The sequence below is a fragment of the Argopecten irradians genome, chromosome 4 (genome assembly GCF_041381155.1).
Source record: "Argopecten irradians isolate NY chromosome 4, Ai_NY, whole genome shotgun sequence".
NCBI classification, from domain to species: Eukaryota; Metazoa; Mollusca; class Bivalvia; order Pectinida; family Pectinidae; genus Argopecten; species Argopecten irradians.
Window position 1 is genome coordinate 26,393,599 of NC_091137.1, and position 27,468 is coordinate 26,421,066.

At 34.8% G+C, this 27,468-nt stretch overlaps 1 pseudogene; it reads right to left on the bottom strand.

Moving 5' to 3' along the window:
• Window positions 1–16,581: 16,581 nt before the first annotated feature.
• Window positions 16,582–25,103, bottom strand: LOC138322202 (zinc transporter ZIP10-like; annotated as a pseudogene).
• Window positions 25,104–27,468: the final 2,365 nt, after the last annotated feature.

Consider the following 27,468-nt stretch of genomic DNA (forward strand, 5'->3'; position numbering starts at 1 on the left):
GATAAACATTCTTCAACTGTGTTGCACGACATTATCTCATTTGCGACCTCTTTTTATTCTGGATTTGTCGCTTGAACAAGATCTACATAAACATCGCTTTTCATTCCCTGTTTCTATTGGTGATGCGTGATTCATGATTTCAACGCAATAAACTCACTTTAAGCATCTATATTTCTTGTTGCGATTTTGAACAATATGCGTTCAACGAAATCATTTCACTTTCAACATCTCTTTTTCTGCTGGTGATGCGGTCCAAATGAGTTCAAGGAAGTATCTTATTCACAACATCATTGTTTTTCCTGGCGATATTTGGGTTATGAGTCAAACGATATCCTTTCATTCTAAGCATCATTGTTTCTGCTAGTAATGCAAACATAACTATTTCAGCGAAACCATCTTTTTTAATGGATCTCTGTTTCTGCTGGTGATGCGGTCATAAAGAGTATCAGTAAATATCGGCTGATGGAGTTTCAGGAAATGACTCAGTCTCACCGTAGGTGTTTCTACTGGCGATGCGTGCATATTGAGTTCAAAGAAATCATCCAACTCTCAGCATCTCTTTATCTACTACTGATTCAAACAGAACAAATTCAACGAAGCTATCTCATTTTCAGCATCTCTGTTTCAGTTGGAGACGAAATCTTAACGAGCTTCAGCAAATATCGGCTCATGGAGTTACATGATGTTTCACTGGAGATGCTTGTTGAATTATTTCAAAGAAATCAATCCTCTTTCAGCATCTATATTTCTGTCAATCTGAACATCTTTATTTCGTGTGGCGATGTATTTTGAACGAATTCCAGGAAATCATCTCATTACTAGCAAATTCCTGTTTCCCTGCGATGCACTTTTGTTTCCCTGGCGATGTGGGCTCAACATTCTCTATGAAATCATCTAATTGCCAGGCTCTATTGTGCTCTCTCCTGGCGAGATAAACAATATATTATGGTGAAGAATACTTGTTTAAAATGTGATATTTTATCAGAAGATCAACTTCTGTGATTTCTTATAATACTTCGCTAGGTTGTCTCCTGATGGTAGCATTACCCGACTGTACGTGTTGAAGGAGGTTATAAACATGTGCGGATGCTGCAACCTAGTAGCCTCGTGACCTGATCATTTGGAATGGTTAGGGCCATAAGCTCCTTGCTATGAACTGGATACGGTCCTTTATATCCACAAAGTTCATGGTTTAGAAGTAGTTAAGCCGTCACTGCTACTTTTGGGTGGTCACACTCATTCCTTATGGTCAGTAAAGTTGAGAATGTCAAAAGCAAAACCAATTCAATGGTCACATTTTGATAAACATTCTTCAACTGTGTTGCACGACATTATCTCATTTGCGACCTCTTTTTATTCTGGATTTGTAGCTTGAACAAGATCTACATAAACATCGCTTTTCATTCCCTGTTTCTATTGGTGATGCGTGATTCATGATTTCAACGCAATAAACTCACTTTAAGCATCTATATTTCTTGTTGCGATTTGAACAACATGCGTTCAACGAAATCATTTCACTTTCAACATCTCTTTTTCTGCTGGTGATGCGGTCCAAATGAGTTCAAGGAAGTATCTTATTCACAACATCATTGTTTTTCCTGGCGATATTTGGGTTATGAGTCAAACGATATCCTTTCATTCTAAGCATCATTGTTTCTGCTAGTAATGCAAACATAACTATTTCAGCGAAACCATCTTTTTTAATGGATCTCTGTTTCTGCTGGTGATGCGGTCATAAAGAGTATCAGTAAATATCGACTGATGGAGTTTCAAGAAATGACTCAGTCTCACCGTAGGTGTTTCTACTGGCGATGCGTGCATATTGAGTTCAAAGAAATCATCCAACTCTCAGCATCTCTTTATCTACTACTGATTCAAACAGAACAAATTCAACGAAGCTATCTCATTTTCAGCATCTCTGTTTCAGTTGGAGACGAAATCTTAACGAGCTTCAGCAAATATCGGCTCATGGAGTTACATGATATTTCACTGGAGATGCTTGTTGAATTATTTCAAAGAAATCAATCCTCTTTCAGCATCTATATTTCTGTCACTCTGAACATCTTTATTTCGTGTGGCGAGGTATTTTGAACGAATTCCAGGAAATCATCTCATTACTAGCAAATTCCTGTTTCCCTGCGATGCACTTTTGTTTCCCTGGCGATGTGGGCTCAACATTCTCTATGAAATCATCTAATTGCCAGGCTCTATTGTGCTCTCTCCTGGCGAGATAAACAATATATTATGGTGAAGAATACTTGTTAAAATGTGATATTTTATCAGAAGATCAACTTCTGTGATTTCTTATAATACTTCGCTAGGTTGTCTCCTGATGGTAGCATTACCCGACTGTACGTGTTGAAGGAGGTTATAAACATGTGCGGATGCTGCAACCTAGTAGCCTCGTGACCTGATCATTTGGAATGGTTAGGGCCATAAGCTCCTTGCTATGAACTGGATACGGTCCTTTATATCCACAAAGTTCATGGTTTAGAAGTAGTTAAGCCGTCACTGCTACTTTTGGGTGGTCACACTCATTCCTTATGGTCAGTAAAGTTGAGAATGTCAAAAGCAAAACCAATTCAATGGTCACATTTTGATAAACATTCTTCAACTGTGTTGCACGACATTATCTCATTTGCGACCTCTTTTTATTCTGGATTTGTCGCTTGAACAAGATCTACATAAACATCGCTTTTCATTCCCTGTTTCTATTGGTGATGCGTGATTCATGATTTCAACGCAATAAACTCACTTTAAGCATCTATATTTCTTGTTGCGATTTTAACAATATGCGTTCAACGAAATCATTTCACTTTCAACATCTCTTTTTCTGCTGGTGATGCGGTCCAAATGAGTTCAAGGAAGTATCTTATTCACAACATCATTGTTTTTCCTGGCGATATTTGGGTTATGAGTCAAACGATATCCTTTCATTCTAAGCATCATTGTTTCTGCTAGTAATGCAAACATAACTATTTCAGCGAAACCATCTTTTTTAATGGATCTCTGTTTCTGCTGGTGATGCGGTCATAAAGAGTATCAGTATATATCGGCTGATGGAGTTTCAGGAAATGACTCAGTCTTTCACCGTATGTGTTTCTACTGGCGATGCGTGCATATTGAGTTCAAAGAAATCATCCAACTCTCAGCATCTCTTTATCTACTACTGATTCAAACAGAACAAATAATTCAACGAAGCTATCTCATTTTCAGCATCTTTGTTTCAGTTGGAGACGAAATCTTAACGAGCTTCAGCAAATATCGGCTCATGGAGTTACATGATGTTTCACTGGAGATGCTTGTTGAATTATTTCAAAGAAATCAATCCTCTTTCAGCATCTATATTTCTGTCACTCTGAACATCTTTATTTCGTGTGGCGAGGTATTTTGAACGAATTCCAGGAAATCATCTCATTACTAGCAAATTCCTGTTTCCCTGCGATGCACTTTTGTTTCCCTGGCGATGTGGGCTCAACATTCTCTATGAAATCATCTAATTGCCAGGCTCTATTGTGCTCTCTCCTGGCGAGATAAACAATATATTATGGTGAAGAATACTTGTTAAAATGTGATATTTTATCAGAAGATCAACTTCTGTGATTTCTTATAATACTTCGCTAGGTTGTCTCCTGATGGTAGCATTACCCGACTGTACGTGTTGAAGGAGGTTATAAACATGTGCGGATGCTGCAACCTAGTAGCCTCGTGACCTGATCATTTGGAATGGTTAGGGCCATAAGCTCCTTGCTATGAACTGGATACGGTCCTTTATATCCACAAAGTTCATGGTTTAGAAGTAGTTAAGCCGTCACTGCTACTTTTGGGTGGTCACACTCATTCCTTATGGTCAGTAAAGTTGAGAATGTCAAAAGCAAAACCAATTCAATGGTCACATTTTGATAAACATTCTTCAACTGTGTTGCACGACATTATCTCATTTGCGACCTCTTTTTATTCTGGATTTGTCGCTTGAACAAGATCTACATAAACATCGCTTTTCATTCCCTGTTTCTATTGGTGATGCGTGATTCATGATTTCAACGCAATAAACTCACTTTAACATCTATATTTCTTGTTGCGATTTTAACAATATGCGTTCAACGAAATCATTTCACTTTCAACATCTCTTTTTCTGCTGGTGATGCGGTCCAAATGAGTTCAAGGAAGTATCTTATTCACAACATCATTGTTTTTCCTGGCGATATTTGGGTTATGAGTCAAACGATATCCTTTCATTCTACGCATCATTGTTTCTGCTAGTAATGCAAACATAACTATTTCAGCGAAACCATCTTTTTTAATGGATCTCTGTTTCTGCTGGTGATGCGGTCATAAAGAGTATCAGTAAATATCGGCTGATGGAGTTTCAGGAAATGACTCAGTCTCACCGTAGGTGTTTCTACTGGCGATGCGTGCATATTGAGTTCAAAGAAATCATCCAACTCTCAGCATCTCTTTATCTACTACTGATTCAAACAGAACAAATAATTCAACGAAGCTATCTCATTTTCAGCATCTTTGTTTCAGTTGGAGACGAAATCTTAACGAGCTTCAGCAAATATCGGCTCATGGAGTTACATGATGTTTCACTGGAGATGCTTGTTGAATTATTTCAAAGAAATCAATCCACTTTCAGCATCTATATTTCTGTCACTCTGATCATCTTTATTTCGAGTGGAGATGTATTTTGAACGAATTCCAGGAAATCATCTCATTACTAGCAAATTCCTGTTTCCCTGCGATGCACTTTTGTTTCCCTGGCGATGTGGGCTCAACATTCTCTATGAAATCATCTAATTGCCAGGCTCTATTGTGCTCTCTCCTGGCGAGATAAACAATATATTATGGTGAAGAATACTTGTTAAAATGTGATATTTTATCAGAAGATCAACTTCTGTGATTTCTTATAATACTTCGCTAGGTTGTCTCCTGATGGTAGCATTACCCGACTGTACGTGTTGAAGGAGGTTATAAACATGTGCGGATGCTGCAACCTAGTAGCCTCGTGACCTGATCATTTTGAATGGTTAGGGCCATAAGCTTCTTGCTATGAACTGGATACGGTCCTTTATATCCACAAAGTTCATGGTTTAGAAGTAGTTAAGCCGTCACTGCTACTTTTGGGTGGTCACACTCATTCCTTATGGTCAGTAAAGTTGAGAATGTCAAAAGCAAAACCAATTCAATGGTCACATTTTGATAAACATTCTTCAACTGTGTTGCACGACATTATCTCATTTGCGACCTCTTTTTATTCTGGATTTGTCGCTTGAACAAGATCTACATAAACATCGCTTTTCATTCCCTGTTTCTATTGGTGATGCGTGATTCATGATTTCAACGCAATAAACTCACTTTAAGCATCTATATTTCTTGTTGCGATTTTAACAATATGCGTTCAACGAAATCATTTCACTTTCAACATCTCTTTTTCTGCTGGTGATGCGGTCCAAATGAGTTCAAGGAAGTATCTTATTCACAACATCATTGTTTTTCCTGGCGATATTTGGGTTATGAGTCAAACGATATCCTTTCATTCTAAGCATCATTGTTTCTGCTAGTAATGCAAACATAACTATTTCAGCGAAACCATCTTTTTTAATGGATCTCTGTTTCTGCTGGTGATGCGGTCATAAAGAGTATCAGTAAATATCGGCTGATGGAGTTTCAGGAAATGACTCAGTCTCACCGTATGTGTTTCTACTGGCGATGCGTGCATATTGAGTTCAAAGAAATCATCCAACTCTCAGCATCTCTTTATCTACTACTGATTCAAACAGAACAAATTCAACGAAGCTATCTCATTTTCAGCATCTCTGTTTCAGTTGGAGACGAAATCTTAACGAGCTTCAGCAAATATCGGCTCATGGAGTTACATGATGTTTCACTGGAGATGCTTGTTGAATTATTTCAAAGAAATCAATCCTCTTTCAGCATCTATATTTCTGTCACTCTGAACATCTTTATTTCGTGTGGCGAGGTATTTTGAACGAATTCCAGGAAATCATCTCATTACTAGCAAATTCCTGTTTCCCTGCGATGCACTTTTGTTTCCCTGGCGATGTGGGCTCAACATTCTCTATGAAATCATCTAATTGCCAGGCTCTATTGTGCTCTCTCCTGGCGAGATAAACAATATATTATGGTGAAGAATACTTGTTAAAATGTGATATTTTATCAGAAGATCAACTTCTGTGATTTCTTATAATACTTCGCTAGGTTGTCTCCTGATGGTAGCATTACCCGACTGTACGTGTTGAAGGAGGTTATAAACATGTGCGGATGCTGCAACCTAGTAGCCTCGTGACCTGATCATTTGGAATGGTTAGGGCCATAAGCTCCTTGCTATGAACTGGATACGGTCCTTTATATCCACAAAGTTCATGGTTTAGAAGTAGTTAAGCCGTCACTGCTACTTTTGGGTGGTCACACTCATTCCTTATGGTCAGTAAAGTCTTATAATACTTCGCTAGGTTGACCAATTCAATGGTCACATTTTGATAAACATTCTTCAACTGTGTTGCACGACATTATCTCATTTGCGACCTCTTTTTATTCTGGATTTGTAGCTTGAACAAGTCTACATAAACATCGCTTTTCATTCCCTGTTTCTATTGGTGATGCGTGATTCATGATTTCAACGCAATAAACTCACTTTAAGCATCTATATTTCTTGTTGCGATTTTAACAATATGCGTTCAACGAAATCATTTCACTTTCAACATCTCTTTTTCTGCTGGTGATGCGGTCCAAATGAGTTCAAGGAAGTATCTTATTCACAACATCATTGTTTTTCCTGGCGATATTTGGGTTATGAGTCAAACGATATCCTTTCATTCTAAGCATCATTGTTTCTGCTAGTAATGCAAACATAACTATTTCAGCGAAACCATCTTTTTTAATGGATCTCTGTTTCTGCTGGTGATGCGGTCATAAAGAGTATCAGTAAATATCGGCTGATGGAGTTTCAGGAAATGACTCAGTCTCACCGTAGGTGTTTCTACTGGCGATGCGTGCATATTGAGTTCAAAGAAATCATCCAACTCTCAGCATCTCTTTATCTACTACTGATTCAAACAGAACAAATTCAACGAAGCTATCTCATTTTCAGCATCTCTGTTTCAGTTGGAGACGAAATCTTAACGAGCTTCAGCAAATATCGGCTCATGGAGTTACATGATGTTTCACTGGAGATGCTTGTTGAATTATTTCAAAGAAATCAATCCTCTTTCAGCATCTATATTTCTGTCACTCTGAACATCTTTATTTCGTGTGGCGAGGTATTTTGAACGAATTCCAGGAAATCATCTCATTACTAGCAAATTCCTGTTTCCCTGCGATGCACTTTTGTTTCCCTGGCGATGTGGGCTCAACATTCTCTATGAAATCATCTAATTGCCAGGCTCTATTGTGCTCTCTCCTGGCGAGATAAACAATATATTATGGTGAAGAATACTTGTTAAAATGTGATATTTTATCAGAAGATCAACTTCTGTGATTTCTTATAATACTTCGCTAGGTTGTCTCCTGATGGTAGCATTACCCGACTGTACGTGTTGAAGGAGGTTATAAACATGTGCGGATGCTGCAACCTAGTAGCCTCGTGACCTGATCATTTTGAATGGTTAGGGCCATAAGCTCCTTGCTATGAACTGGATACGGTCCTTTATATCCACAAAGTTCATGGTTTAGAAGTAGTTAAGCCGTCACTGCTACTTTTGGGTGGTCACACTCATTCCTTATGGTCAGTAAAGTTGAGAATGTCAAAAGCAAAACCAATTCAATGGTCACATTTTGATAAACATTCTTCAACTGTGTTGCACGACATTATCTCATTTGCGACCTCTTTTTATTCTGGATTTGTAGCTTGAACAAGATCTACATAAACATCGCTTTTCATTCCCTGTTTCTATTGGTGATGCGTGATTCATGATTTCAACGCAATAAACTCACTTTAAGCATCTATATTTCTTGTTGCGATTTTAACAATATGCGTTCAACGAAATCATTTCACTTTCAACATCTCTTTTTCTGCTGGTGATGCGGTCCAAATGAGTTCAAGGAAGTATCTTATTCACAACATCATTGTTTTTCCTGGCGATATTTGGGTTATGAGTCAAACGATATCCTTTCATTCTAAGCATCATTGTTTCTGCTAGTAATGCAAACATAACTATTTCAGCGAAACCATCTTTTTTAATGGATCTCTGTTTCTGCTGGTGATGCGGTCATAAAGAGTATCAGTAAATATCGGCTGATGGAGTTTCAGGAAATGACTCAGTCTCACCGTATGTGTTTCTACTGGCGATGCGTGATATTGAGTTCAAAGAAATCATCCAACTCTCAGCATCTCTTTATCTACTACTGATTCAAACAGAACAAATTCAACGAAGCTATCTCATTTTCAGCATCTCTGTTTCAGTTGGAGACGAAATCTTAACGAGCTTCAGCAAATATCGGCTCATGGAGTTACATGATGTTTCACTGGAGATGCTTGTTGAATTATTTCAAAGAAATCAATCCTCTTTCAGCATCTATATTTCTGTCACTCTGAACATCTTTATTTCGTGTGGCGAGGTATTTTGAACGAATTCCAGGAAATCATCTCATTACTAGCAAATTCCTGTTTCCCTGCGATGCACTTTTGTTTCCCTGGCGATGTGGGCTCAACATTCTCTATGAAATCATCTAATTGCCAGGCTCTATTGTGCTCTCTCCTGGCGAGATAAACAATATATTATGGTGAAGAATACTTGTTAAAATGTGATATTTTATCAGAAGATCAACTTCTGTGATTTCTTATAATACTTCGCTAGGTTGTCTCCTGATGGTAGCATTACCCGACTGTACGTGTTGAAGGAGGTTATAAACATGTGCGGATGCTGCAACCTAGTAGCCTCGTGACCTGATCATTTGGAATGGTTAGGGCCATAAGCTCCTTGCTATGAACTGGATACGGTCCTTTATATCCACAAAGTTCATGGTTTAGAAGTAGTTAAGCCGTCACTGCTACTTTTGGGTGGTCACACTCATTCCTTATGGTCAGTAAAGTTGAGAATGTCAAAAGCAAAACCAATTCAATGGTCACATTTTGATAAACATTCTTCAACTGTGATGCACGACATTATCTCATTTGCGACCTCTTTTTATTCTGGATTTGTAGCTTGAACAAGATCTACATAAACATCGCTTTTCATTCCCTGTTTTTATTGGTGATGCGTGATTCATGTTTCAACACAATAAACTAACTTTAAGCATCTATATTTCTTGTTGCGATTTGATCAATATGCGTTCAACGAAATCATTTCACTTTCAACATCTCTTTTTCTGCTGGTCCAAAAGAGTTCAAGGACGTATCTTATTCACAACATCATTGTTTTTCCTGGCGATATTTGGGTTATGAGTCAAACGATATCCTTTCATTCTAAGCATCATTGTTTCTGCTAGTAATGCAAACATAACTATTCCAGCGAAACCATCTTTTTCAAGGGATCTGTTTCTGTTGCGGTCATAAAGGTATCCATAAATATCGGTTGTTGAAGTTTCAGGAAATGTCTCAGTCTCACCATATCTGTTTCTACTGGCACTGCGTGCATATTGAGTTCAACGGAATTATCCAACTCTCAGCGTCTGTGTTTCTACTTGTTGTGCTCATCGAACTCATCGAATTCATCTATTTTTCAGCATTTCTGTTTTAGCTAGAGACGAAGTCCTAATGAGTTTCAGTAAATATTGACTGAAGGAGTTACAGGAAAGTTTCGCTCACATCATCTGTGTTTCTACTGGAGATGCTTACTTAATGATTTCAACGAAATCAACCTTCTCTTAGCGTCTATAATTTGTCAATATGAACATCTATATTTCATGTGGCGCAGCATGTTGAACGAGGCCCAGGAAATCATCTCATTATCAGCAAATTTCTGCTTCTCTTGGCTGGCGATGTGGGCTCCACATGTTCTATGAAATCATCTAATGGCCAGGCTCTATTGTATTCTCCTGGCGAGATAAACAATATCATATGATTAACAATACTTGTTAAAACGTAACCTTTTATCAGAAGATTAACTTCTGCGATTTCTTATAATACCTTGCTAGGTTGTCACCTGATGGTAGTAATGCAAACATAACTATTTTAGCGAAACCATATCTTTTGCAGCATCTCTGTTTCAGCCAGAAAAGAAGTCTTAACGAGTTTCAGCACATATCGGCTGATGGAGTTACATGACCGTTTCACTCACATTCATTAGCTGTGTTTCTACTTGAGTTGCTATAATAACGAATTCAATGAAACCGTCTCTCTTAGCATCTCTGTTTCAGCTGGAGACGAAGTCTTAATGAAATTCAGAAACTATAGGCTTATGGAGTTACAGGAAAATTCCACTCACAATATCTGTGTTCTACTTGAGATGCAGTCTTAATAAGTTTAACGAAATCAGTTTACTCCCAAGATCTATATTTCAGTTGGCGATGCGATCATAACGAGTTCAGCTAAATCATCTCGCTCTCAGGACCTCTGTTTCTGCTGGTGATATGGTCTTAAGGAGTTCCAGGAAATATTGTTTACAACATCGTTGTTTCCGCTGGCGATGCGAGCTTAATGACTGTTATTAATTAATCTCAGTTTGGCCTTGCTAGTCCACATGTCGATTAGGGCTTAATGAGTTCAACAAAATTATCCCATTCTCAACATCTCTGTTTTTGTCGACGATGCGGTCGTAAGGAGTTCAACGAAATCATCTCACTCTCAGCGTCAGATTCTGTTGACGATGTGGTCGTTATGGTGTTCAAGAATATATTGTATCAAAGAGTTCCAGAATATATCTCAGTCACAACATCGCCGTTTGGACCCTTTAATGCGGGCATGAAAAATTCAACGAAATCATCTCATTTTCAGAATGTTCTGGCGATGCGGGCTTAATGAGTTCCAGGTGATATTGGCTTAAAAGGTTCAGGTTTCACTCACAACATCCATGTTTTTCCTGTTAAAGCGGCGTATGGAGTTCTACGAAAGAATCTCTTTTTAATCTCTGTGTCATCTGGATCTGCCGTTTTAGCAAGATCTACAAAACCATCGCTCTTTCTATGTTTTTCATGTCAATGCTAGCTAACCGAGTTCAAGGAAATAATATCTTTCGCAATATCCGTTTCTCCAGAATATCTAATTTAAGCAAGATCTACGTAGTAAAAACATATTTCTCGCCCTACAAAAATGTTTGACATGAGTACGTAAAGAAATAAAATGTTTTTAACTTTACATAAAAAATACCTCTCATCATACACAAAGTGTTTTAAGTTAGCACGTTAAAGTGTTACGTGAGCACGTAAAGTAAACACTTATTTTTCGTATTACGGGCAGGACAGATTTATGTCTGACAATAGAAAGAGGAATCTTTTCTCTGCTTTTCAAACTTCAACTACAAACTACTTGGCTTTTGAGAAAGATCACTTCAGTACTTTTCAGAGAAATAGCGGTAACAAAGTCCAAGATGGCGACCTGTCGGTCTTCTTTTTGACTGAACCATCTCAAAATGTCATATGCACAACAAGGGCCCTCTGGAAACCTCCATATGAAATTCGAGAATATATCCTTCAGTACTTTATGAGAAATAGCGGTTTCAAAAAAGATGGCGGCCTGTAAGCCATCTTGTTGACCGATCGATCCCAAACGGCAATATACACAACAAGGGTCCTAGGGAATCCTACAAATGAAATATGAGATCGATCCCATAAGAACTGTCTGAGAAATAGCAGTAATAAGAATTGTGGTCGGACAGACTGATGACGGACCACGGACGAAATGTGATTCGTCCTTAATAACAAATTTATGTGTCACCTCTGTACCGCCATGTGAAGGACAAAAATGTTCTTTGTCCATTACATGCTCATGTAAAATCTATTAGTATTCATGTACATAAAAATATCGTCCTACCTGCACAAAATGTTTCAGGTGAACATGTAATAGGCTTTATGCTTTTCGTTTAGTTTCCAATTTTGAAACCTCAAACATTAGTATTACTACCTGTAGAACTGACTCCATTCGCTTTGGTTAAGTATGTTTTGCCATGAAGTAGATTAAACACTGTTATGATACGGACGAACGATAGGCAACAGATGCCAAAGTATAGCATATCCTCATTTTGTTTTTAGGACCAGACTCCAGGATCACTAAACAATCTTAGACTTAAGTTTAGACTTAGCCAATTTAAAATGAAGTAGCATTTTGTAACGGCGTTTTTGATTGGCTAAGTCTAAATTTATGGGGTCAGGCCTCAAGATCATGAAACAATATGAAGTAAAAAAACTGTCTTAAATTTAAACTTAGCCAATCAAAGATAATGATACAAAAAATTATGCTGTTTCTGATTGGCTAAGTCTGAGCTTAATTCCAAGACTATTCAAAAATGAGAGTGTAAAGCAATATATAGTATACCAATACATATTATGAAAAATAAAATATAATAAGAATTTACAAGAACATGCATAAATTATATCAAAATGACGTATGTCAAACTTGCATAGGTTTCTATACTGCTCTATTCAATGATATTAAAAAATGCAAATATAATATTAATCAACGTATTTTCACAACAGCTTAATCTCGCGTTTTCATGACTTATGTTTGTTTTCAGATAATTTAATTTCACAAATAAAGACTCACAATTCTGCAGTGATTATTTCAATTAATTTTTGTGAATTATATTTTGATCCCCATTTAATACTCGCACGCAAAACTAGGTTGTTTTGAAAACAGCATTTCATTGTAAATGTTAACTTGTAAACTATTGTCTATGTGCAATGGTAATTGATTTTCCATGTAATACGGTAAATATTTCGGTGTTCTAGTTATTGAGCATTATACATCACATTTGAGAGATTCGTTTACAGTAAAAATTATATACATCCAAATATTCAAATGAAGAAAACATAAACCTTGGAAATAAATATTCAATGAATTTGCATAGAACATCAGCATACACGAACGTGTTGTCTGCAAACAGAAATTGTACGGAAGGGTTACCTGCTTTTAAATGAAAGAAAATGTTCTTCAATAACAAATGATACAACAATCAATGTCTTTTTATCCGAGCCAATTACCTTAATATACGTATATGATATATATGATAGATTATTATTCACTTGATGACAGGGATGGGATTTAAAAAAAATCAAGGGACTGGAATGTAATACATGCATACAGATATAGGTGGTTCGATATGTATATTAATGAAAACTAAATATTGTAGTAAATTATCTCCCCTGTTTGTGCAGCATTTTCGCCGTTCTCCCACACCACAAAGTTTGGTGACTACTTAATACTTTACATATTTTAAAACTTAGGTGAACTACTTCTGTAGTAAATAAAGTCAATATTGAATTGAATTGAATACACCTTTTCTATTCGTCAAAATTTATTATAAACAAATCTTACTAGATTTCTCATTATTATAAACGTTAATCTTTCCTGGACTTAACAATTGGTTCATATGTTATTAAATGTTTACATTATTAGTTAAGTAATGAGAATAATAATGTCTGTATATACTGACCGGATTGCAGCAACACAGAGATCAAGGCATACATGCTTTATACATTCGTGAATAAATCAAGATTTGTCACATAAAAATATATAATTCACTTAAGGATACTTTGACATCAAATTTATACAAGAAGACAGTCTTTCAGAATACTCTAACATCTAACATCTAAATTGTAACCTAACAGATTAGCAGAATCCAACTAAACGTCGTGTTTTTCAAACCCACGGATCAACAAGTTTTTAATATGTTATTCATTAGAGAAATCAAAAATCTATAGTGACATTAAATGAGTACATGCAGCCATGTTGTGGTCTACAATTTCATTTCACGCTAAGTGATTTCTGCTGATATGTTTCTAGCTAAACATACATAAAGCATAAAAACAACAATTTTACAGTACATAATTTCTGTTTTGTAACAAACGTTTATAAGGCATATGCAGCTATTTGAACGACTTTCACAGCTCAATTCATTAACCATTATGTTTTTAGTAGATTACCGAAAAAATAACATGTCAAAATTTTCGTCCAGTTACGGCACATGTAACTTTAATGCGTTTTCACACTAAAAGGTAACTGTATAAAACCTATTGAACAACATCAGCTACCACAGCTATGAAACTTGAGCATGGTATCATTTGGAACAAAAGCTGAACTCGACATGATGACGAAACTGATATCAACATCATCAAAGCAAAACATGATATCTACATCTACAATAGCACTATCTACCTGAACGAAACCAAACCTGAAATCGTTATGAATAAAACTTGATAGCAATACTCATGAAAAGCGATTTCACAGAACTGACACACACAATGCTACCCGAACCTATTTTACAAGAAAAAAAATCAATATATCGTATTCAACCCAATAAGCGCCCAGGGCGTTTAAAAATTTAAAAAAGCTTACATGGACATGGGCGCTTATTGGGTCGAAAATGGTACTAAATTATCGGCTAAGAAACTTGAATTATTGCACAAATGAAATAATTATTATCAGTTTAGTAAATGTGAATTTAATTTGAAGAATTCCAAACAATCTCTTCAATCACAGAAAGCGTTTTAAAGTTCGATCTTGAGTGACCTTATATAACACTGGATTAGGTTTGTTTTCCTGAAAAAAATCTTTGATTTTGTACCCATAAGTGGACAAGAGCTGTTTAAGAACAGCAAAGGTTGCCTCTGACAGCCATTACAGACCTACGAGAATATCTTGCTAGAAGAAGTTTATCTATTGGGCCTCTTGAAATACTCAAAATCCTGTGTTTTACCCCTAAAATGAATGCCTATATCCATAACATATATAATCTTAAGAACCTATGTAAACTAAGGCAGAAACCAAGTCAATTGTAAAATAAACATCAAATCAACACCGTAACCATCTTACAATTTTCAATACTATAACTTTTCATTCTTGAAATATTTGTCTTTAGTAGATGTAATTAACAAGTTTACACTTACCCTCTTGAAATTCTCAAAATCCAGCAATTTCTTCCTTAAAATGATAGTTCATACTCATCACAACACTCATAATCTTAAATTGATTAATGAAAATATCAATGTCAGATAACAGTTTTTGAACGCTTACACCGAAAACTTAATCTGGGATTTCCAACGCCGACGCCAAGGTGATTCCATAAGCCCCCTCTCTTCGAGAAAAAAGAAAAATATCACGATTTGTATGAAAGGTAAATATGACATTTGAGCATCGCCGACAGAGCATGAACGATACCAATTAATTGATATTTGATGTTTAATCGTGTAAAAATGTGTCTATTTAATACACAAAAATACATACATAATTATTTATTTTCCTTTTGAGAATGCACTATCAGTATTTCATTCGATAAAGGGCATAGTGCCGTGGATTTTTTTTCGGGTTGCAATTAATTATTTTTAATATTTTCATCTTGGAATAAAATACAAAGTTCGAACTTTTCAACGATGGTAATGGTGTAAAGAAAGTGATTTTTGTAACTGAAGAAATTATCAATTTGTCTGCTGCTGTTTTTGATAGAGAAAAAATACCATTCGTCAGCAGTGAAGCATTTTAAGTAGTCCACAAAAATACAAGGAATTTGTAAATAATATTGTTTTATTATTTAATGCCAACTTGGAATATTTATTTCTAACCTAAAACTATTACTAGTTGGTATTCCGTATTTGCATATTTCAGGGTTATCTGCCCTTGAGGGTAGACAAAGAGACGTGAATGTCGGTCACACAATAATGACGTCACGAAGGATACCTACCCGCAATTGAGGTAAATAAAAATTATGTAGTATGCAAAGACGAAACATTTTACAATTGATAAATACATTTATGTCGTTTTAATTTTAGGTTATCTGTGACACTTTCATTATTTCATTGTGCAATGCATTTTTAAACACATATGATGACAAATTAATTATGAAATGTGCTCTATATAAATTCCGAAGTTAATGAAAAAAATTATATGATCTACAAAAGTATGGACACTTTATAATTATATAAGTGTATACAAAAATACTGTCAACAATTTATTTTTCATAAAAGAAGTAAATTCATCTAAACATTTAAAGAAAACAAACCACATGTATAAACTGTTTTTATGTCATTTTATCATTGTCAAAAATCATTTATTATGCATAGAAATGACCTGTATACAATAGCTTCAGTATTGGTATCAGATGTATATATTTATGATTCCATCACGTATCATTTTGTAGAGGTTTCACAACATATTTTGACTTTAAGGCAGTAAATCTACAATGTAGGTATAAAAAGGTAAGACTATGGCAGACGATTTTAGGAAATCCACATATTAACAAAAAATAAATAATTGGATGTTTAAGAAATCAACATCTCAACACTTTTATCAAAATCCTAACCAATATTAACGCCAAAACAGGAACTATTTCCATAAGCTCTATCTCCTTTAGGGGCAAACTAAAAACGGATTATTTTATTAATACATATTCTACAGCCATGAAGTTGACAATTTCTCGTGCTGCATTTAGGATATCTTGCATTCCGTCATAATCCTCGTGTGAAACATTGTTATACTAGTTCCTGTATGTTCATCAGTTTCTTTTCATACAAAGCAATGAGAAGCAAAATGGAGACCCCTAGGATCATTCCCATGACCTGCAGGACGAGGTGGAAGAGTGGATTTTCTCCTTGCTTTGTGTCCACGGTGGTGAGTTCTAGCAACTAGTAAAGAAAACAAGTAATTTAAATGTTTGAGATTGTTGTTAGCTTCTAGAAATTAAATTACTATTTTACATACAATTCATGAATTCATATCTCTAATCTCTAATCTCTCATTATAATTCTATTCAAAAGCCATCATAAAGATACAAGGGGAGCTTACATGACCTTTGACTTTGTGTTTCCCGAAATATGAGAATAACTATTTAAGGAATATTTACTATCTAATTAAAACATCTCGTTAAGCTAGTGTATTTGTAGAGCCAAACTTACAATGTCTACCAGTGCTATTTAGAGGAACATTCCAGCCACAGAAATATACACCCACGTGATAGAGTCCCCAATGTTTCCAGTGAGAACGCCAATCACCATGCCGATAAATGCCAGCACCGTAGACACAGTACTACATGTACATATGAGTGCCGGTTTTACCGTCATTCCTGCTTTCAACAGTACAGTGAAGTAGCCTGGTAACAAAATAACCAACAGTAAGTATAAAACTAATAAAACATCCTAATCTAAAGTAGTCCATTTCCGATAAAAAATGTTATTGCGTTTTCAATGTATGGATCGGTCTCAAGACACATCTTTCCAATGGCTCTAGTAGTCACAAAGCTCGTAGAAGATTACGCCTTTATGGCAAAACGAAATCACCATGTTCCCGTAAATTTAGGTCAATTCAGGCCAATAAGTTCGGTACTGTTTTGCGCGTTCATATCGCAAATGCCAGTTTTAACCCATTCTTACACCTATACTCTATTTTAGTAAAACATAGAACACACTGAAGGACACAGTGTTAAATGAAAGGTATGTACAGATTTTGCTTTGGGTTTTTTTCATAACAAGCTTTATTAAAGTAAATCGATGAAACTATTCTACAAGCGTTTTAAACTGTTATCAGTAATATTTGATCTACATGTATTTATCTAGTAAGTATTTATAATATTTTAATATGTCAGTTAAAAAAATGTACTTTTCTTACTGATTTAAAATGTTTGTCAACTGAAGATACAAACAATGAGAACAACTATTTGTTGTAAAAATATGACAGAGAACAATTGAAATATACGGAATCTAGTCGTAGGAAAGATAGGCATCGTGAGATGTAGTCAAACAAGAACTATAAAACATACCAACTTCATGTAGTAGCTCATGACAAAAGATGGCCACGGATGTACTAAACTGGAAAAGGTAGCTTCGATCGCAAGTCCATCGTATAAATTGTGTACTCCATCGCCAAGAAGAACCATCCATGCAAGGGAGGCAACTGTAGTTGGAAGAACATGGGCGTGACCGTGCGGGGATCGACACAGGGCATCACTGGAGTTCACCTCGTCGACAAAGTCATTGGTGTTGTAAGTTTTGTGTTCAAGTGAACATCTCTCCAGAGACGACTCAAAGAAATTGTTGAGTGCTATAAAAAAATATTATATTGTACTTTACGATTGTTTGAGAAAAATTGCAATGTTAAGCATTTAACAACGCTGAGTACTAAACATCAAGATACAATATATTGTACTGTACCAATATTTGAGAAATTATTGCAAATTTTAGTTTTCAACAACCTTTTTTCTCATAAAGAAAGGGAACAAATGCTGAAAATCTTAAGTATTTATCAGACAAGTTAGAAAAATTTAACAGTTTTTTTTATATTCTGTCACCCCCGACAATTTATTTTAACTCTACTTTCATAATTACTGGCTGAGTCCATTATTCAGTTTTAGGGGTGAAGAATTGAAATTACCTTTCTGTCCTGGATGGATGCCAATGACTTGTTCTTTACAGTCTAGATCAATGACAGGCATGGCACCACACCCATCGGTCAGTGGAATAATCGTCTGTTCATCATCTAGGTGTTTTGAATTCTTCACAAACACAGGTTTTGTCTAAAACATATGCAATCTCGTTTTTTTTCATAATGCAGTATTGTTCTCAATCATTTACATTCATCAATAAATTCATTTTCTTAACAATCATCATTTTTAAAATGCCCGCTGCTAGTTATCATGTGATCCAAATTATAAAATCAATTGTGAAGTCTTGCAAGATCTCAGGCAGACCGCCATTATTTGAAAAGTAGATAAAAGTGGCGAATCTTATGAATTGGTGGCGACACTATAGAACAACGTCTATTCGTTCTTTTGGTATTGATTCCTTTAAGATTTTCTTAATATGACATGAACAGAGACTCTGAAAATGGTTTGTCAATTTTTTGTTTCATATTAGTCAATGCATTAGGAAGGAAAATGTTGCTAGGGTTACAAAATAGTAATAAATAAGGCCTATTTCATATATAGAATCACATTATGTAAAAAGCAAGATCATCTTTGATTTACATTACATGTAGGTCTTGGACCACTAGACTTCTGAGCTAATACGTATCCCTACCTAGTATTTGAGACCATGATAATCAAGCCAAAACAGCTTATTTTGGTAATTTTTATTTGCTAATTATGCACCTGAATTCAAATCAAAATAGTTTCATGATCATGTGTCAAGAAACCTTTAACAATTCATGATCAATTACAAACGAAAATTTCGGAAAATTCTATCGATGGGAAATTTTATTTGTTTCATGATGATCGTCCGTTTGATAACTATAGCAACCGACCGATATCTACTGTTATGAAAACTATCTGCATTTACTGTCTTTAACCTTTAAAGTACAGCAGTTTACAACAACGTTTGTGGACAACACAGACATTCTGATATTCTAGTGACACTCAAATGTCATCTTTTTTTCACCTTGTACTATTGTTTATACCTAGATTTCAAACAAACAATCTTTATATTAGAAAGAAAATTTTATATAAGAAATATTGACATCCCAGGTTTGTTCATTAGCACCAAAGCACTATATATACGTTTTGTGTCCCTTTTGATCCCCAATATCCATCCAATTTTCAAACCTGTTACTTAATTATTAAATCAATAAATTTCAAGCATTAGCCACTTTTCAGACACTTTTCACAATTAATATGATAGTTGTGAATCATTATAGCTGTAGTTGCTATGGTAACCATCCTTAACATGGATGGAGTATTCAAATTTGAATATATAGTCAATATCAGCTAAGTGTTTCATCTAGAAACCATAAAACGCATCATTGAACAAACTTTATATTTCTCCTAAAGATATATATTTAGTGCTTACCTATTCTGAGCCCAAATTAGAGTTTGTTAAAGATTGCGTTTTATGGGTTCACACAGAATTTTTTTTTACAAATTCCAATTCGCTTAATGACAATAAGAGCTGGGATAATAAAAAAATCTTCCATTATTATTGAATAAGTGATTTACTTAATATCTTAAATGTTACAACTTTAACATTTTTCTTAACTTAGCTTAAAGATTTATGGATTTGGAATAGGTCCAAACCATACATAGTCCTTTCAAGCACTTGTTCATGCTATATACAAAACAATAGAATGTACCGATAGTTTCTTGTATTATTCCCAATCTTACAACCTTAATATTCGATAGTGTAAATTATCTTTGCCGCTGAAATGTATACTAACTGTACTTACCTTCTTTAGATTGTGCTTGAGGTTGGTAATAATAGATAACATTCTCTCCATAATGAAAAAAAAAAAAAAATGGCCGCCATTCCACATAGGCCCTTCAGGACTGCTGTATGATGCTCGTCATCTTCCGCACTGTTGCCACCATCATTATGGTAATGACAACCCCCCAACGCCTACATAAAATACCATCATGTACATATCGTACACGTTACAGGATGCTTCAGTCTATTCATTCCTACAAAAGAAGGACTTTAAAAAATTTGATTTATTTCTCAAAACGCCTTTCTTGCCAATGGGGGTTGAAACACATGGTTGCCACACAATTACTTCAAATGAATCAAATCCATTCGTTCTAAAAACAGAAGGAGAGTTTAATAATTTAGCTATAATTACCCTTTACATATTTCCGTACCATTCCCGGATTTCGTTTAATTTAAGTTGCGGCGGAGGGGATGTTTGGAGTTTGGTCTGAAGTAGAACATCTTTTCTTTTATTTTTATTTCATTTACACTGCATTTAATTCGTAAACATCTGCTTCTGTAGGAATGAAGGATTTTGGTCTAAAGCATCAGTACGTTTATGGTAAATAGTTTTGTATAATTTTTGAGTCTGGGCTCTTTCGGGCTCAGGAGGCCTTTCGACCAGTGTGTCCGGACAAAAAAAGGCAAATTTTCTAATCGTGGGACAAATTATGATGTCTGGTTGGGCAGCTGACCCTATACCCGTTTAAAATGCATCTGGCTCCAGCTATCTTTGTGAAAGGTGAGTGCCAAACCACTGAGTCCTTGGAACATCCATACCAATTCTTTGAATTACTTACGTGGGGCAGCAGATTTAAGATGGCATCTCCTGATAAAGCTCCCTGAGCCACAAGGAATGAAAACAGATGATTTTAAAACGATTTTACAACAGCCACTCCCAGCAGGCCAACCATACTGATGACAATGGTAGCTATAGTCGAGTATCCTCATACTGAGAGTCAAAATACAACAAGAAATATAACATGGTCTAGTACCCTCATACTGAAAGTCAAAATACAATAAGATATATAACTGTGGTCTAGTACCCCCATACTGAAAGTCAAAATACAACAAGATATATAACTGTGGTCTAGTACCCCCATACTGAAAGTCAAAATACAACAAGATATATAACTGTGGTCTAGTACCCCCATACTGAAAGTCAAAATACAACAAAGTATATAACTGGTCTAGTATCCCCATACTGAAAGTCAAAATACAACAAAGTATATAACTATGGTCTAGTATCCTCATACTGAAAGTCAAAATACAACAAAGTATATAACTGGTCTAGTATCTCCATACTGAAAGTCGAAATACAACAAGATATGAAAATGTTGTCTAGTACCACATACTGAAAGTCAAAATACAACAAAGTATATAACTGGTCTAGTATCCTCATACTGAAAGTCGAAATACAACAAGATATGAAAATGTTGTCTAGTACCACATACTGAAAGTCAAAATACAACAAAGTATATAACTGGTCTAGTACCCCCATACTGAAAGTCAAAATACAATATGATATATTACTGGTATAGTATCCCCATACTGAAAGTCAGAATACAACAAGATATATATAACTATGGTCTAGTACCCCGCATACTGAAAGTCAAAATACAACAAAGTATATAACTGGTATAGTATCCCCATACTGAAAGTCGAAATACAACAAGATATGAAAATGTTGTCTAGTACCACATACTGAAAGTCAAAATACAACAAAGTATATAACTGGTCTAGTATCCCCATACTGAAAGTCGAAATACAACAAAGTATATATAACTGGTCTAGTATCCCCATACTGAAAGTCAAAATACAACAAAGTATATAACTGGTCTAGTATTCCCATACTGAAAGTCAAAATACAACAAAGTATATAACTGGTCTAGTATCCCCATACTGAAAGTCAAAATACAATATGATATATTACTGGTATAGTACCCCCATACTGAAAGTCAGAATACAACAAGATATATAACTATGGTCTAGTACCCCGCATACTGAAAGTCAAAATACAACAAAGTATATAACTGGTATAGTATCCCCATACTCAAAGTCGAAATACAACAAGATATGAAAATGTTGTCTAGTACCACACACTGAAAGTCAAAATACAACAAAGTATATAACTGGTCTAGTATCCCCATACTGAAAGTCGAAATACAACAAGATATGAAAATGTTGTCTAGTACCACATACTGAAAGTCAAAATACAACAAAGTATATAACTGGTCTAGTATCCCCATACTGAAAGTCAAAATACAATATGATATATTACTGGTATAGTACCCCCATACTGAAAGTCAGAATACAACAAGATATATAACTATGGTCTAGTACCCCGCATACTGAAAGTCAAAATACAACAAAGTATATAACTGGTATAGTATCCCCATACTGAAAGTTGAAATACAACAAGATATGAAAATGTTGTCTAGTACCACATACTGAAAGTCAAAATACAACAAAGTATATAACTGGTCTAGTATTCCCATACTGAAAGTCGAAATACAACAAAGTATATAACTGGTCTAGTATCCCCATACTGAAAGCCAAATACAACAAAGTATATAACTGGTCTAGTATTCCCATACTGAAAGTCAAAATACAGCAAGAAATATAACTATGGTCTAGTACCCCATACTGAAAGTCAAAATACAACAAGGTTTAAAACTGGTATAGTACCCCCATACTGAAAGTCAGAATACAATAAGATATATAACTATGGTCTAGTACCCCGCATACTGAAAGTCAAAATACAACAAAGTATATAACTGGTCTAGTATCCCCATACTGAAAGTCAAAATACAACAAGATATGAAAATGTTGTCTAGTACCACATACTGAAAGTCAAAATACAACAAAGTATATAACTGGTCTAGTATCCCCATACTGAAAGTCGAAATACAACAAGATATGAAAATGTTGTCTAGTACCACATACTGAAAGTCAAAATACAACAAAGTATATAACTGGTTATAACTGGTCTAGTATCCCCATACTGAAAGTCAAAATGCAATATGATATATTACTGGTATAGTACCCCCATACTGAAAGTCAAAATACAATATGATATATTACTGGTATAGTACCCCCATACTGAAAGTCAAAATACAACAAGATATATAACTGTGAATATAAATAGGACATAATATGTCAACCTTGATATTCTATGGTTTACTATCACTGTCATTTTATCCATCCCTGGACAATGCCATAGCATAAATAAAGGTAGTTCAGGGGGAAAAGCTGTCTTATTACAGAACAATAGAAACTCCCTTTGAAGATTAACAAGAACGACATCGAACTTCAAAGCAACACAGGGTATCATGGTCCGCTAAACCTGCCTTTATTATTAAGCTTCCCCTAATATATAGTCTGTATATAAGGCAAAAATCATAATATTTAGACAGGTTTAGAACTAAGTGAATTATCTTCTTTATGATATAGAATATGCTAAATTAATTAAAGATGTCATTACAGACACAAAAAAGAATACTGTCTACCTATATATAATCTTAACAATATAAATGACATTGACGATATGGCTTTACAGTTTAACATTGATGATCAGTTATTCCTTGAAACTCTGTTAATGAACATTAGAGGTAAAACAATATCTTATGCCCCTTATAAGAAAAAAAAACTAAGGAAACTTGAAGGAAAACGAATTGATTAAGTCCAAACATAATTTGGAAAACAGTAAAAATTATTAATATTACAGACAATGAGAGGAAAAAAATAAAGAATTAGAAGCCATTCGATTACATAAATTACGAGAAAGCATAATAAGGTCTAGAGCACAATGGGAAAAAGATGGAGAAAAACCTACCAGTTATTTTTTTGGTCGAGAGAATCGAAACTTTACCTCCAAAATTATTCCTAAAATTCAAAGAGATGATGGAACCATAATAGAGGAACAAAAAGAGATTTTGGAAAACATCAGACATTTTTATGAAGACTTGTATAAAGAGAATATATATCTACATGACATTGATCTTAATACATACTTGAATTTTAACGATATACCCAAACTTACTGTTACAGAGTCTCAGTCTCTAGAAGGTGAAATCGCTTATAAAAAGCTAGTAACTTCCAAAGGAGTATGAAAAATAACAAAAGCCCTGGGTCTGATGGCTTTACGGTTGAATTTTTTTTTATTTTTTCTAGTTGAATATTGGTAAATTTGTAGTACATTCTTTGAATTTGGTTTCTCAAAAGAAGAATTATCAGTTACCCAGCGTCGGGGTGTAATTACTTGTATACCAAAAGGTGATAAACCTCGACATTTTTTTTTTAAGAATTGGCGTCCAATCTCATTACTGAACATAACTTATAAAATTACTTCTGGTGTGATATCGTACAGAATAAACAGTGTTTTAAACAAAAGTATAAATCATGATCAGACAGTTTTTTTTGTTTGTTTTTTTTATCAGGGAGGTATATTGGCGAGAACAAACGTTTACTTTATGATACAATGAAATTTACTGAAGATAATGGCATGATCCTGATGGTAGATTTCGAAAAAGCCTTTGACTCTGTATCTTGGAATCATACTAGAAAAGTCTTGATTTTTTTTGGATTTGGCAATGACATTCTAAGATGGTTTAATACTTTACACAATAATGTCACATCTACAATTAATCAAGGTGGGAATTTATCTTCTTTTTTTTAAGTCAAAAGATCTTGTTGTCAAGGCGATCCAATTGCCCCATACATTTTTACACTACTGTGAAATCATTAATGTTCGTTGGGCTCAATTTTCGTGGTTTCTAAAATTTTACAATTTCGTTAGCACTTTAATTCATTGAGAAGACCTTACCCATTACCGTTAAAATACACAGTCTACACTGTCATCTGTATTCTTTGATCTCTGAAGCAGAACTAAGCTCTACCACACAACACAGTTACAATCACAATGTAGAGTCGGTACTCAGCCAGTGTTTTTACAGATGTGTCCAACAAACAATTCTCGTGTCACATCGATAGAGTCATGATATACCCAATCAATTATTTGTTGTACATGTACATGTAGTATGTGCTGAATTTTTGGCAATTCGTTTAAGGAAAAACATTGATATAAAAGGAATTAAAACAGATGACACTGATATTCTTACATCCCAATATGCAGGCGATACATTTCTTAAATTACATTAGACGGATCAGAAAAGTCACTTAGTGAGAGTTTAACAGAATTAATTTCCCTCAAACATGTATCGGGTTTAAAAAGTAATATATAGATAAAACTGAAATAATATGGATAGGAATTATGAAGTACAGTAACGAAACTATGCTCCCGGAGTTCCATCTTAATTTGGGAAACACTAAATTCACATTACTTGGGATTGACTTTGATGTAAATTTAGATATCAGGCCTAAAATGAACTTTGATGAGAAAATTGTAAAATTAAAAAGTTTAATTAATATATGGAAGAAAAGGAAACCTTTTGGTAAGATTCACATTATCAAATCATTAATGTTATCTCAATTTAATCATTTGTTTATATCTCTTCTTAAAACATGGCTATGATGTCATATTTTGTTGTCCCCAGTACTTTATTTAGACTATTGTTCAAGTACTTGTTCTGTCTGTAGATTAGTACATCTTTCACTGTAAATTAGTTTACCTGTAGCTGTAGATAAGTTTCAACTAATCTACAGTTTCAGGTAAACTAATGTACAATGAAAGGTAGAGAGTGACACTACATGCAGCATTGTAAAATTGGACAGATAAATAAAAAATAAATGTAATCGAATTCAACATAAATGTAATAGAAAACTTCAATAATACATATTATTACATATTTTCAGTTTTATATATTGATTCGTGGACATCGGCATAAATCCAATCACATCAACCACAACGCATAAAATTACTCTTTGTGTTGAAAATCAAGACTCTTTAGTATTTCGACAGCACATGCATTCCTACAATGATGTTTTAATTTCAGATAGATATGTGTACTTTCTTTCTTTGAAAACTGAATGAATGCTTTCGGTGTATTTCCCAATAATTTCACTGTTAATTGCTTCATTTCTTGAATACATACACGTAACACATAAATCCACGTTTACCAGATTGAATAATTTCGGTATAATTCCTTATCCAAGAATCACACAAAGACTACTGAACAAATTTGAAATTTTAAGCTTTCTTTTCATCACTTTGCCGTCTTCACATAATTTCAATGTAGTTTTCTTTAGAATCCACTAAATCTTGATATTTTGTTTTAGAACCAATCATATTCTTCATTTCATAACGTAGGGCGATATATTCAAAATTGATACGTTTCCATGATAATCCTCCATATCTTGTGAATTTTCGACAAGTCATATCCAAGTAAATGGTCTGCCTCTGACATAAAGAGCAGTTAAATTAAAATTTCACAAAATAAACTCTCTTATTGGAAATTTGATAATCATTTTAGATAGTTTGACTTCGTAAAGATCTGATCTGCACTGTCTATCATGTTGCCTCTTGTACTGCTCCACTCAGAATGAAGAGAACTCAAACTCACAAAAAATCTCTGGTAATAACATTGGTATGGAATTTCATGAAAAATTCATGCAATGCATGCACGACCAGAGTAGACATATTACAACAGTTACTGTGCTGACATGTTCAGTGTCAAAGATGGTTGAATGCCTTACCTGTAGCTGTACATGTAGATTAGTTACACAATAGCCATAGTTAGCATTGTACATCAGAGTGCCATGTTTTAAGTAAGAGAAACACCTCAAACTGTAGATTAGTCAAGATAATGAACAATGCTCGGTCCTTCGGGCCTCGCATTGTCCATTATCTTGACTAATCTACAGTTTTCGGTGTTTCTCCTGTACATAATCCAAGTGAAAAGGTGATAAAGGAAATAAACACACTTCTATTTGAATTCCTATGGGATAGTAAAACTGACAAAGTAAAAAGGACCACGTGGTACAACTAGTGTCCGTTAATTCTGAGTGGGTATTCAATCAATTGGGAGGGATAATAGTGGGTATTGTTACTCTATTGTGAAGTTGTAGTTCATGGTCGGCTTTATGAAACATCCCTGGAAGTTACATTGTCCATCGTAAAACTCATCTGTCATTCTAAATATCGTAATATTTTACATCCACAATCTCGAGACTTCTGCGCTCGCACACTACTTTGCGTATTTTTCACAGAGCTACAGCTAGTGTATGGGGGAAATA